A 15,687-nucleotide genomic window follows, 5' to 3' on the forward strand; every position below is an offset into this window, starting at 1 on the left:
CTGTTGGTTATGCTTGCATCTGTAGTACCTGACCATTTGCCCAGCTTTTCTATTTCCAGCCTTCCTTCAGATTGTGTTTTTTTTTATTGCCTCTGTTTCATTTTTCAGCCCTTGCACCGTCTGAATTGTTTATTTCAATTTTTGCTCTGTCTTTTCATCTTGAAATTTTTCTTTTGTTTTTTCTTCCATTTCTTGCTTTTTTTTGGTTTGGTTTTTCTTCCATTTTTTTGAGGGATTTTCCCATATCCTCTTTGAGGGCCTCTATCATTTTCATGAAGATTTCATTTGCATTGGAATGTTGGAGTCTTGCTGGTGTGGTGTCTCTAGAATCTGGTGTTGTCATTTATGTTTTTCTATTGCTGAGTGTGCTTTTATATTGCCTCCTTCCCACCCCTTCTTCTAGTGGGTGAGTGCAGAATGGACTTCCTTGCCTGGTGTTTTAGGGACCATAGTTCCCTTTCGGTGGGTGGATAAGAAGACCAGGAAAGTGGGGTGTATATGCTCCCCCTGGGAGGGAAGGCTCACTGGTCGTCCCCAGGTACTGGACCAATGGGTGAAGAAGAAGACCAGGAAACTGGGATGTGTAGGCTCCTGCCAGGAGGGGAGGCTCTGTGACAGTCCCTAGGCACTGGAAGGCGGGCCCGGATACAGGGCCTGGTTTACTTGGTTCCGTTTGTGGAAAAAAACTCAGGAAACTGGGGTACATAGGGTCTTGCCGGTGGAAAACAAGATCAGGAATCTGGGGTGTGTAGGCTCCCACCAGGAGGGGAAGCTCAGTTCATTTTCTGTGTTTTTGACCTGGATTTATTCTTCCTGTTTCTATTAATTTTAGATTGATCTTTACACAGTGTCCCAGAAATTTTGGAATGCTTTATGCCAGAAAATGTTTAGATTTAACACCTTCTTTGAATAAGATATTTCATTTCTTCTTTCTTGTCTTCATTGCCTGAGACTCTGTGTTCCATCTTCTGTATTCTGTCATTGAGGCTTGCCTTTCCTGTTTGAGCCCCTAAATTTTTCATTTCCAGATTTCTATCAGGTTGGGCTTTCTTTATTGATTCCATTTCCACTTTCATGTCTTGAAATGTTTTCTCATTTTATATCACTGTTTGTATTTTCATAGATTTCATTAATGGATTTATTTCTATCTCCTTTAAGGTCCTTGAGCATTTTAATAATGGATATTTTGAAGTCCTTGCATTAAGCTTCATCTATATTGCATTTCTCATAGTCTGGAGCAGTAGGATTTTTGAGATCTTAAGGATACATTTTGTCCTGTTATTGATTTTTTTATCTTGTGTCTAGTCATGTGTTTGGGATTATTATAGGTATTGATTGACATGTGGTCTTGTCTTTGAGGGATGTGTTCACTTGTTTCAGTTCCTTTCTAAGTATCTTAGGACTGTGGTTGCTGCCTGTTGCTTTGTATGCAGTGATTATGAGTGCCTGCCATCTGTGACCACTGGGTAGAACTTGCTTCTAGGTGTTGGGAGCTAGTGCGAAGGAATTGGGATACAATGGGAGGAGGCTATGAGGGTTCATAAGAGGGAGGAAAGCTGAGTTTTCCAGGAAAATCCTTGGAGTCCATGGGGAATGGGGGGAAGAGAGGAAAAACAGACATCTGAAGGTATTTTGTACATGGTTGAGGATGACACTGCGGAACTGGAATTGGTGGATGGAGAATTGAATGAAGATCTCCTACCTAACCTCTGAGTTGCTGAGCAAACACAGAGCCTGCATTTCCTTCTGGGGTTTGTCTAAGGATTAGGAAAGGTTGTGCAACCTTCTAGCAGGCAGAGATTATTGACTCCTTCAATGGAAGAACAATAAACTAGAGAAATCATATGATTTTCCCAGATTCTCAGACCTAGGTGAAGATTACCCCAAGCCTGTGTTTTTATTCACTATTGTTTTCTGCCTCCTAGCTGCAGACATTCATGGCTAGCTTATATCACCTACAGGTGTGTGTGTGTGTGTGTGTGTGTGTGTGTGTGTGTGTGTGTGTGTGTGTAGAGAGAGAGAGAGAGAGGGAGAGAGAGCTGTTCTGTGTGAGAATCTCACAGGTCAATAAATTTTTACTTTCACTTTTCTTGTTTCTAAGCATGACTCTCTGAAAGGAAGTCTTGAATACTACACAGCATCCTTTATCCTCCTGAGGGTGAGTTGATGGCTATGTTCCACACCGCACTAAGATATGCTCTCTGAATTTTGCATGTGACTGAATTCCCCATGTGTATACTCTGGACATTGTTGAATCCTTCCTGCCAAAATTTCTCTCCTGATTCACTAGTGTCTGTGGACTGCTTTCAGAGGCTCTAACATGTGATCAAAATGGTCACTAATAATATTAGTGTTATTCATCTTATAAAAACCATGTCTGCCTAACACCTTAGCAAATTGTTGTATATCAGGGTTTTATTACTGAGGTGCTAGCAATAATCGTTTCTAATGGCACAAAAGAATACATTCTTCATGTTTTCTTAGACCAGACATTTATGCTGTTAATCAGTCCTCCTTCAGGACTTTACATATAGTTTGACTCCTATGCTATAACCTTGGAAAAATCCATGTACTTTTAATTTGATCACAAAGGTTAGCATTTGAACAGATTTCTTTTGAGCTTCAGGCATTTGAGTTATTTAAATTGACTTAAGGCAGTATAAGCCAGACTCTGACATTCCAAAGCCTTCAAGAGTCAATGGCTTCTGGCAGTCAGCCACCCAGACCTCCACTTGGCCTAAATTAAGTAAGCTCTAACACATTAGTTCTTTCAAATTGGGTGCATGCTGTATAAGTTCAATAAAACCTGTTTTAACATGTAGTCAGAATGTCTGTGCTTATAAGTTTTTTAAAATAAATTGTCCAACATTCAATCATGTCTGAAACACTCTTGTTTTCTTTATTTTTGATATGTTTATCTTTTGTAGTTTTTATAGTCCTCTGTTTTTGAGAACTTTGAGTTAGATATGTGTTTACATGCTTGAGTGTATATGCATGGGGCTGCACAATTTACATGTGCTTAAGTATATGTAGAGGTCAGTGGCTAACATCAAATGTCTTTCTCAAGTGTTTTCCAACTTACTTTTGGAGCTAAAGTTGATCATTGAACCTACAGTTTATTGATTGACTTACTGGATGGCCAAGGAGCTGCAGAGATCCATCCAACTCTCCTTCTTTGTTGCATGCTGTGGTTAAAGTTGTGTGTTACGACACTCTGATTTTTATGTAGGTGTTGGTTACCTGAACTCAGCCCCTCATGTTTTCACAGAAAGCACTTCACTGACTGAGGTATCTCACCAGTCTCTTTAATGCAATTTTGGAAAAGAAGAAATTGAGGCTCAGCATGGTTAAATATTATGCACGGCTATACAGAAAATGAGTGTGTTGTTTCCCCCCCCTCCAGAACAGCATAATCCATCATCACCATGAAGGTACAACTGTGATGAAGTACTGTGAAACCTTTGTTGTGCCAAGTGGTGGCAACAACTGAACTGTGTTTGTTAGTTTACGTCTTTCATTCCTCATTTAACCCGAATGCTCTTGATAAGAGCCATGTATTTTCAAAGTAAGATCTATCATGCTAGCTTGTCCAGACTCGATTTTCTTTTAGAGAGACAAAGAAAGGTCATCTCAAATTGATTTAACTCCTAAGTCATCTTGAATATAATTTCTAAATTATCCTGAGGTTGCTTGTTAGTGCAACAAAGTGTAGCCTTTGAAACAGATGCTTTCTAAAGAAACTCCACCCTTTGGACAGTAGGCTCTGGTGTGCTCACTAAGGTGTCACTCTTACTGTTCTCTCTGGATGGGAGGCTCCATTCCCAAGCTCCAGTTCTTCTAAAGATTCATCTAACTCGCTTACTCCATTCGCCCCACCCCTTTTTAAGGAGCTGTAAATAAATTGGCCCTCATTTTGGTTACTATTGCTAATTATTTTTGTTTTTCATATATTACCAGTTTGAAGTTAGATTCATTTTTCCATCCATGTATCCATGCATAGCTCCATCCACTCATGCATCAGTCATTTGCTCTATGAAGTTCCAGTCAAGGTCAGGGAAACTTCCAACCCTCATGGTCTCATTAGAGGAGGCATGTAAGTAAGCAGAATATGTCAACATGACTAGCTTTCTTAAGTTCATCTCAACACATCTTACAAATGCATTTCTGTGTCAGCAGTAGCTATTCCTTATGGCTATTAGTCTAGTAAATGGTAAAGATTGACAGGAAAAAAATTGAGAAGAAAGAAATGAGAAGATATCCTTCTTCTATGTGAGAATAAGAACAAGATCTTATGGGTATCATATTAGGCCAAGCTAGCTTCCTGAGCTGATGGTAAGGATGACCAGGACAGGTCACTGCCACACGAAAGGCATTCTCAGTTATACTTGAGGCACACATGGAGAGGAGAGAAAATGATTCTGAGAGGTGATCCTTAAATGGAATCATGTAGATGAACAGAATTCCCTAAGTGGGATATTACAATAGTGAGGAAGAAATGGGAAGTCACACATATAAGGGAATAGGCTGAGGTGAAGAGAGAATTCTCTGTCTGTGTGGCCATTCACTGGGTGTCTATAAGAACAGGAAGTCATGTGGTCATCTAGTACTATTAAAGGACAAACTGTAGGTGGTAGCAAGAGTGAATAGTCAGGAATAGGTCGCGAAATACTGCCATTGTTCATGGCACATTGTTGTTCTAGGGAACGGGGACCTCACATCTACTGACCATCACATTGTGATCAGCCAGGGGAAGTGTTAATCCTACCTAATTCTATGTGCCCCTCCTTGCACATCATTCTAGACGACTTAGGACTATACTGCATTGGAGCTACAACTTGGCTAGTTCCTCTGGTCCTTTATGATGGGCAAGCAGTTTGCAGGACAATGGACTCCAAGAGTATTCCAGCTTTTGAGGGACACACAGGAGAGAGAGCAAGAGTCACTGGATTTGAAAGGGGAAAGGTCTATTTGGAAGAAATAAAGGAGGCTCCAACCCATTATCATGAGGACACTGAAGTACAGCATGTCTTACTAAATGATATTTGTTCCTGTTTACTTTCCTCCTTGTGGCAGCGAGCTAGGCTGCACTTGCCATTTAGGCATAATTACTATTTTATTTTTATTTTTTTCCACAGTTAAGTGGAGCATTTGAACGCAGCTGAATTGCTGGGAGCCTTGGTGGAAGAAATCTATTAGTGATATGGCTTGAAACAATACACAAAAGGCCGCTGCGTGTGGTCTACTATCCACGCTTTCAACTTCCTTCTGTGGAACAATAAATCTCCGAGTCAGCGAGAAGGCAGAGACTCCCGTCCAACGAACACTGCATTTTTATCTTTTATTCATTGGCAGGAACATTAGCTGTAGGAGGTATTCAAATCACACTTTTATTTAAACAAACACAGCTGGATCACAGCCTCTTAATATAGCAATTCTCTAATGAAAAATAACAACATAGTATTTATCTCTTTTCTTTTGTGTGACTCTCAATTTGCTAAAATTAGGCAAACTTCAATCCCATACAAAATTGGCATGTTTTCATGACCAGAGCTCATCACAACTAACTGCAAAATTATAATGGGGATGTAATTATAGGAGGGCATGTGAAATACACATCCTTTTGCTGCTGTAAGCTATATGCGGTTATACAATTATGTTGTAATAACCTCATTTATCTTAAAGGAGTCGGACAGCTGACTTCATTTATTTAACTTGAGCACTCCAATTATATGCTGTGTCAATTTTACACAAATGTCTTGCCTGAAGAACATGGTATAATAATAATAGTAATAGCAATAATAATAATAGTGTACTTTGTATAAGAGTGCTAGAGAGCACAAAGCATTTTACAACTCTGTGAGGTAGGTATCTGGGCCCTCAAGTCTGTGCACTCATTTTACTAACAAGAAAACTAAAGTTTGGAGAGGTGATGGTGCTGCCAGGGCTGTACACTTAGGACGTGGTGAGGGAGCAACTTCAAACTCATGTTTTCAGGTGATTTGCAGGAAGCAGACTCCTGTCTTTGCCTATGGTGCAACCTAGCAGGTTTGATCCCTTACCACATCCCACTGTGTTACACAGCTATCTTAAGGCAAGTACAGTGGTGAGGAGGGACAGAATGGTCTACGATGGATAACTTGTATTTGTCTTGTGACCTCAAGCAGGTTAAATGCATTCATGAGACCTAAGTTCTTCGTTAGCAAAAGCAGTGGAAAATAATTTTGACCAGGGTTGTTTGAAGAAACAAGACACTGCTTATAAACCACTTGGAAACAAGTGCTCAGAATGAGTTCATGCTCTTTTCTTGCTTTTGCGTGTGACAAAAATGCTGTGCATTTTTAATAATAAGTTGATCAACTCACCAAGTTAGTGTGAGGACAATGACAAGAGTCTTGTCTTCCTATGAGAATTCTGCTTTTCATTGCTTTCACTTGGGGATATCTTCAGATGTTTGTGATCGCTTGTGAGGCCATTTCGATTTATTGCAGAATCCATTTGTTCAATTCCCAAAGGTGGGAAGATGGGGTGAAATACTTGTGTTTTATTTGAACTGAACTTTTAATGCTTTTAGCCTGAGTGGGAGACTCTGCATGTACAGCGGAAAGAGCAGATGTGGAGTCTGGAAGCCTGTACTGGGCCTCTGAGGCGGCAACATTCTTAAACTGTGTAATTGAGCCTGTCTCTGACAGTTAGCTCATCTATAAATGTTATTTCAGTCTCAACTTCCTGAGAGGAAACCCAAAGTACATAGTGTTTCAGGGAGAGAGAAAAGGTTATATAGACAGAGTTTCCCTAATGGTCAGCATGGTCAGCACTGCTCAGCAGACACCAGCTCAGTGAATCTTGTTTACAGATCAGGAAATGGAGATTCAGAGAGGTATAAAATTGAAAATTGGGTGAGTTTTACTTAATGATTTGGGGGCTTAATTTTCAAGTTTTCCAACTAAGGAAACAATATAAATGGAGAAGATGTACGGGCTCTGTTTAAGTACCTCTGGTTTATGTATTGTTTTATAAACTTTATGATAACCATGGATTGACTGATTTGTTTTGTTTTTCAATACAGGGTTTCTTTGTATAGGTTTGGCTGTCCTGTAACTCACTCTATAGGTCAAGCTGGCCTCAAATTCATGGAGATCTGCCTGTCTCTGCCTCCTGAGTGCTGGACTTAAAGGTGTGTGCCACCAGCATCCAGCATAACCATGGATTTCTATCACTCTGTATAATTATTTTGTTTCTAACTGAGCCAGCAAGGATATGTTTCATAATTGAGATATGTTTTAATTATCTTTATTTATGAGATGGTGTGGTTTCTCTGTGTGAGTATGTGCAGGTGGATGCAATGCCTGTAGAAACCAGAGGTATCAAATACCCTGGGACCAGGGTTACAAGCAGCTGTGAAACAGCTGATGTGGGTGCTGCAAAGTAACTGGGGTCCTCTGCAAGAATAGTTAGTATGTACTCTTAACTGATGAGCTTTCTCTTCAGAATCTCATGTTTCCCATTTTAAAACCTATGCATGCACAGTAAAGGCATTTCAATTGTCTTATGGGATTTGGCTTTGGCTTTGGGGCCTAGATAATTTGCTAATGGGTTAGCATAGTTTCAAAGAAATGAAATGACTTATCGAGAAAGAAACAGAGCAAAACTTGATGGTTGTAAAAATATTCCCATTCTTTCTTTTCTTTTTGCTTAATCATCTGTATATTTAGGTTTCTAATCCTGGAAGTAAAATTAAAACACCTATACTTACACAACTTTCTAGGAGCTTGAAATGGGTTGTGGGAAGGCCATAGGGAGAAACCATGATAACACTGAAAAGTTATAGATAGTGCTAAAACATGACTTTTAAGTTTGTACTGAGTCGGAAGTTCTCACCTCTCTTTAAATATAATACTTAAATCTGGGCATAGTGGTAAGTCTTGGAGGGGAAGGCAGAAATGTCAGGAGTTCAAGGTTACCCTTAGCTAGTGAGTTGGAGGCTAACCTGGGCTACATCAAATATTGTCTCACAAAATAAGAAATCAACACCAAAATGACTCCGTGTGAAAGTGGCTTTTCCAGCGGAGACACAGAACGTTTATTGATATTCATGGGCATCACTATAGTTAAATGTGTAGAAAACCTGAATATGTACATTTGAACTCTTAAATTAGGTTTCTCCCAATCCTTAATCTCTCCATTATTCTTACTGAAGACTGTTTACCTCTTTTGGTTATTTTCAGAAATTATTGCTGCTAACACTGGCAATTTCTTATATCTTTTTTTTCAAACAGCAAGAAAAGGCTGCTTAAGTCCACATTCTAAGGTTATGTAGCCATGGATTTGTAATGTGATGGATAACCTCAATTGCATCTTAGCATAATCTCCAGTCACCTGGGAAGGAAGACTCGGTGACGATTGTCTAGATTAGATTAGGTCGTGGGCATATCTGGGAGGGATTATGGATTATCTTGACTATGTTAAGAGATGCAGGAAGACTCTCCCATTATGGGGTGGCATTGCTCTCTGGTCATAGGATCCTGGATGGTATCAGAGTGGAGAAAATAAACGGAGCACTAGAATTCAGGTATCACTGTCCTTTGCTGTGAGTGTAATATGACTGGCTGCATCCAGTCCCTGCTGCCTTAATTTATTTGCAATAATACTGTAATCTGCATGTGTGTACCAAATAAACCCTTTCTCTATTAATTTACCATTGTCTGAGTATTTTTACCAAAGCAAGAGGAAAGGAAACTAAGACAGGAAACCATTTGTTTACTCCCAGGCTCAGTGCCAGATAATAAGTGGAAGGATTACTTAGACATCATGGCAGCATCCATCAGAGATCTTAGAAGTTAAAATGTGGGGATTCCTCTGAGAGGGAAGAAATTGGCAGATTCTTTCTCAGAGGAGTGATTCTCACAGCATAGCCCATGGACTCCTGGGATCCTGTTCTCATCCAGGGAGTATATGGTGATGAAACTCACTTCTTGGGAAGACTAAAAACCTGAAGGTATTTTTCCCCTCTAGAATTTATACTAGTGAATAAGTATCATTAATATTGTGAAATGCCTACCCTATGAAAACAGTATACAGATTCACTGCAATCTTTATCATACAGCAATTCTTCATAGAAATTGAAAAAAAACATTCTCAGATTTTGTATGGAAACACAAAAGAGTCTGGACAGCCAAAGTCATCACAAACCATTAAAAATAATTCTGGAGGTATTAAAATCCCACTTTTCAAGTTATCTGATAGAACTATAGTAATAAAAATATCATGCAAGACCACACTACTATTGCCTCATGAGTTTTGACAAAAGGGCCAATAATACTTATCATAGAAAAGACAGAATATTCAATAAATGGTGCTGGCTATATATAGTACAATGGGACTGAATCCTTGTATCTCACCTGGCACAAAATTCAACTCCAAGTGGGTCAAGGATTTCAACATAATACTCTGAATCTTATAGGTTAGGAAATATACTTGAACTCATTGACACAGGAAAAGATTTTCTGACTAGGACCCTGATAGTGTAGGCATTAAAACTAACAATTAATGAATGGAACCTCATGAAACTAAAAAAAAACCTTATGAACAGCAAAGGATATTATCATTCTAGTAAATAAACAGCATACAGAAATGGAAAAATCTTCACCACCTATACAAATGGCATAGGCTTAATATCCAGAATATACCAAGACCTGAAGGAAAAAAACAAACAACAAATAAATATCAAAAAATCAGACAACCCAGTTTAATAATGAGTCATGGAACTAAACAGAAAGCCTTCAGAAGTTGAAATAATGAGGAACATTTATTAAATGTTAATATTGTTAGCTGTTAGATAAATGCAAATTAAAATTACTTTCAGATTTCATTTTACCACAATCATACTGTCTAAGGTTTTTCAAAGGGACAAATGCTGGTGTGGATATGGGGAAAGAATAACACTTATTCATTTGCTTTCTTGATTCTTCATTTTTTAAAATTCATTTTATATTCTGTATATTAAACTCCCTATCAGTCATATAGTGGCAAAAGTTTCACCCAGTCTGTGCATTTTCTCTTCATATATATAAAGTTTGCTTTATATATGATTTATATTATATATTTGTGTTTATAAACTTACAATTTAAGTAGTTAAATCACTTGTAGTGATAATGTTCCCTGAAGTCCCATAGACCTACTAACAAAATATCCCAGTCATGCAAGAGACATTTCCCTTTTAGTTGTTCTTTAGGGGAATCCGATAAAACTCCCAAAACAATATAAGTTTTGCTGTTGCTCTTGGTTGTTTTCCAGAAATTGAAGATACCACACACCTTGGGCAGAGGACATGGAGTCATTGAACTGAAATGGACATGGAAAACTTCTCCCCAAAGAATAGTTTTCATAGCATCTTACATTGTTATTTAAGTTGCCAAGGGATAAAGGAAATAGACAATTTCTTCAACAATAAAATCTATAAACCACAACAATGACCAAACCAACAAGATATCCTTAGTGGTATAATAGTAGCACTTATATTTTGCAGGCAAAAGCAAAAAAAAAAAAAAGTCCATCTAATTGGACTTCATGGCCTCTCAATAAGAGGAAATTCATGCCTGGAACTGGTTATAGCTGCTGATGTCATGAACTTTAGAGGAGAACCTACTATTGCCACTTTCTTAACTTTGCATGATTTCTAAATGAATTCTAAATGCTTACCCTTATACCCACCAATAATTGTAGTTCTCACTCCTCCTTAAGGAAACTTCTTTGTGTGATAGATGGAAACTATTACAGAAATCTATAACTGGTCAGAATCTACAAAATGACAGGCTGTAAAGTTCCCAACATGCATTAATCAATCCACAATGCGACTCTCTTCAAAGAGGAAGCAAAGAATTGTGAGATCCAGGGGACCAGGATGTGTGCTGGGATATAGATAGAGTCTTCCATATATGACTCTTGAAACCTCAATAATATTGCCACCTAAACAAGACCTGCGTAATGAGAACACCACCTGACATGACAACAAAGATGGAAGAAATTTCACAAGCCCTACCCCTAGATGAAATGATACAGGCAATTAAAAACTGCTGAGAGATAAATGGTCTTCTTCAGGAGCGAGTACCCTGAGAGTTTATCCAATACCAAGTGGTTAAGCCTAAACAATTTAATTAAAGAGATTGAAGGGGGATAGGGAATTGTGAGAGGAAACTCAGAGGGATGGAAAAATATATACACGCATATATATATATATACATATATTTATATAACTCAAGCATGAAATTCTGAAAAAATAAATTGAAAAAAAGATGAGAAAAAAAATTTTCTTGCTAAAAGTCATCCCACTGAAAGTTTCCTCACTTGAAATTTAAGCTACATCTTTTAGTTTTCTTATTTATCTGCCATTATTATTATTGTTATTTTTAATGTTTTATTAGCTACATAGTGTTGTGAACTGAAATTACCAGAAAAATACATTTATGTTAAAACGCTAGAAGTCTAATTAATTGATTAGAGGTTATGAGACTGTAGAGATATTTAATATGGTAAGTGGTGAACCAAATTATCATGAGATATATTTAATAGCCATTCATTATTCACCTCTGTGCTTGAGCCAACATCAGTCCTTGTGACTATTAGAGAAACAGTTTTTGAATGTACAAACAAACTCTGTTTCTATCAACCTAAAGTCCACGAATGTTCTCAGGTAGTGTCTAAGGCATAAAACAGAGATTGTCCTACTGTGTGGTAGCCTGCTGACCTGATGTTTATACGAGTTTATTTTCAAAGTACTTTTATTTGTGGATTTCTTTGTTCTGCTACTCTAAAAACTTCATGGCATTACCCAGCTGGAATATGGCATTTGGGGAAAACTAAATCTGTGTTTCTAGATCATGTTCACCTATATTTGGCTCCAGAATAAAACAACAACTATGTTGGATTCTCTTTGAAATGAGGTTGTGACTTTATGTTGGTGTTATTGTGAGTGAAATTATCATAATTATCTCCTTTATTAGTATATGTATTTTCAAAGAGAAAAGAATAAATACATGCATATTTATATGTGTCATCTATTTTCTTTCTAATATCTTTATATCCAATAATATATCATCTATCTCTATATCTATCATCTATCTATCTTCTATTTAGTATCTATCCATTCATTTATTTGCCAGTCTTTCTGTCTATACCATTAGTCAATCAACCTATCATCTATCTATCCATTCATCTATCATCTATCTACTCTCACAGCCACATCTTCATATACTAGAGGAAATATAATGATGAATATATTTAATACATATGTTGGAAAACTAAGAGAGGATTTCATTGTGTCAGGAGTTAGAGGTAAAGGGAAAATGATTATCCTAGGAAGTGAATTATAGACATAGAAACAGCACAAAATCTCTGAGACCATATATGTGTGAAAATGCAAAAGAAAAGTTTAGTGCTGGGAGTAAGGCAAGGTTTTCAATTTAATTGGGAACAAAGACATATGGTATCATATATGATGTCTATTGAGAAAACTCAAATCAACTCAGATTCTTGCAATTTATGTATCACTGCTTTCCTGTGCTTAAATCTCTTGCTCTGTAAGTGGAATGACAACAATATGCACCTAAAGAATTTTTAATGCTATACAGGTATCAAGCATTTAATAAATCTTAGCCACCATTAAGCAATGAGCAGTCATAAACCTTTTTTCGGTGCCAGAGTGGCATGCTCACATCTATAGCCTGGGCTAGAGAATAGTCTTGAGGACTTTAATACTAAGCATAGAAACCAGTTACTTTCTCAAATGAGATTAACCCAGGAGGTGATGGTGATCTGAATGAAGCTATAGTTTCTGAGAACACTGAAGTACACAGAAGGCAGAGTGCTCCCAGGATGTGGTATGTGATTGACTGAAAGCAATCAGTAAGGGGGAGGATTGACTTGAAGATTAATCCAAGGTTAGTGACTTGTGCTGAGTTGAAGTCAAGCAGAAGAAAGTGCAAACGGGAGAGGGAGGCACACAGATCCCAAGAAGGAGGCCATTGTTCCCAGAGCTAAACTGACAAGTTGCCATAGGGAAAGGAGTGCTATACACCCCATCGTTTGTTACTGATCTCACAGGCAGTGACTCAGGGCTATAGTCCTCACTGCTGTCTCCAGTAACCAAGGCTTTGGGTTACTAAGTGTACCTCACAGTGTCATGTAGCATCAAATCTCATTTTTTCTAAAGCAAAGATTGGACAATCAGGGAAGCTTGTAAGGGAAAAGATGACATTTTTCAGACTAAGCACATCTCTGACCTTGAAATTTATGTATCAAGCTTTCTTACAACCTATCAGGTTTCCAATACAATACCAAATAAGGCTAAAGCCATGTTATCTTCATAAGTTCTTATCGAATGTGTGAAAACCCACTCTCCACATCTTGTAGTTACCCTCCAGTCAATGACAAGGAAGACTTCAGCAGCTCAGAGAGCTGCATGATATTTAGCCCAGGCAGAGGACAGCAGGAGTTGAGAGTGTGTACAGGAGGCTAACAAGTGTGCAAATGTCTACTTTGATAAGACATTTGAGAAATGCACCAATAGCATGGATGACAGAGACATGGTATTGCCACTTCAGTGGAGTAGTATGGGTTGTGAGAGATTAAGAAAAGTTAAACCCCACTCACATAAATGTATGTAATCCCTTTACATAATGATCATTATATTGTCTCCTTACTACATATGATTATGCTAGCTAACTAAACTCCTTGTAACAGTTGTCTATCAGTAAAGCAGGATAAACATTGTAATTGACACCACAGCATTGTCGTGAATATTAGGCATTTAGTAATCAAGTCTAAGTTCCACTGTTTACTGGACTCAAAGTTATTTTATTCCCACTAAGAGAGAGAAAACTCTCAGCAACACTGGAATCTGAAACAGTGCGTATTAGAATTTTAAAATATTAAATACAATAATTAATACTTTGGGAGCACTACATAGTATATTATTTCAATTATGGTATAATTTGTATAATTGCTGTGATTATAAAAATCCTCAAGAGACAATACACACAATCAGCCTGTATTGTTTGGTTTAGACGGCTAGGATAAAGAAACAGAGTGCATGGCTTGTAAACACAATCCTCACAGCTCTGGGTGCTGAGAAGTCCTTGGTCAAGGGTACTAGTAAACTTGTGTAGTGAGGGTTTATTTTCTGGTCACAGAAAACCATGTTCTTACTCTATCATAAATATGGTTGCAAAAGCTGAAGAATTGAATGAGGAAATTAACTCACTCATGGAAGTAGCACCCTCTCCAAATCCCAATTTTAGTGCTATCATATTTGAAATTTTAAATACACAAATTTGAAAAGAGTGGCAACACACCAACATCAAATCTATAACATAAGGCAAAGTAAAACAAATTGCTTCCATTTTCTTATAATACGTCTAATTATACAAGATCACTCTTATTTTCCCTACTCTTCTTTGGATCCTTGTCCAGTGTGGAATAATTCTATCTAGAGTCAGAGCAGAAGAGTGTTTGGAGTTATATGGTTGTGCCCATCATTTACCAGACTATTATGCACAGAATGTCTCATATGTTACAGCTCATGAACCTTACTTCCCTAAGCCCTAGAGTTAATCACTACACACCTTTCATGAATGTATATGATTTCCAACATAGAATCTTGTGGCCCAGTCTGCACAGCTTCCTCTCTGCTGCTCTCTTCTGAGAAACAAGGAAACGTGTTTTATTATTTTTCCTGATACAGAAATGTTACACTGCATATGTAACAATGAAAAGAAGTTAAGCATAGAGGTTGTTGGTGGTAAGGTCGTAAAATATTCACATTCTCCATAATATGGCTACATAAAGCTGAAGGATGTCTTCTCAACCAGAGGGATCTCCATCCCTTTAGAGACAGATTGGTGCTAATAAACAATAAGTTAGAGAACAGACATAAAAGGTGCAAGAGCAGGCAGGGTTGGTCTGGAAAGGGCATCAGATGAGATTTATGAAAAGATAACTTTCTGAATCAGCCCCAAGTGAATTGAAAACCAGTTATATATTACTTAAAGAAGAAACTGCTGAAGAGCGGTCCTTTGGTTACTCCTGTAGGATTGTCTCTCCGTGCCTGTTTTACATTTGAAGTTTAAGTCCACAGTGTAGCTGGGGCTGGCACACTGACAAAAAGTAGACAAGAGTTCACCTGAAAGTCAGGAAAAGAAGCTACCCCAGAACATGAAACCTATGGGCTATGACAATAACGTTTTCCTCCTTCAGCATGCAAGGCAATAGATTTCTGTTATGTGACTCCATTGTTACTATTTTATTATGATTCCCCAAGTAGGTTATTACAACACGTGAATTGTATTTTTTCTCCCATTCAATCAGTTTTATGCTGTAATGATAATATTAATTAGTCCCTTGATGATACAGATTAGCTCAGTTTTTGCCTTTCTTTTTATGCATTAAATTTCATTAGACTCTCATAATGAAAAAATGGAATGAAATTGAAAACTACTTACCGACGTTCAGACAGTTGTCTCTAAGAAGATGTTCCAGGCTTATGGCTACTTCTAAATTTTACCCTCCCTCCTTCATATTCATTCCTAATTTCATTCAAATTCAAATAAGGCCTGGCCAAGGTCAGCAGCCCCACAATCCTAAATCACCTGCTCTGCTACATGCTTGTGTGGAAAGATGAGAAAGAGAGTGAGA

Source organism: Mesocricetus auratus, unplaced genomic scaffold, assembly GCF_017639785.1.
Source record: "Mesocricetus auratus isolate SY011 unplaced genomic scaffold, BCM_Maur_2.0 Super-Scaffold_100014, whole genome shotgun sequence".
NCBI lineage: Eukaryota > Metazoa > Chordata > Mammalia > Rodentia > Cricetidae > Mesocricetus > Mesocricetus auratus.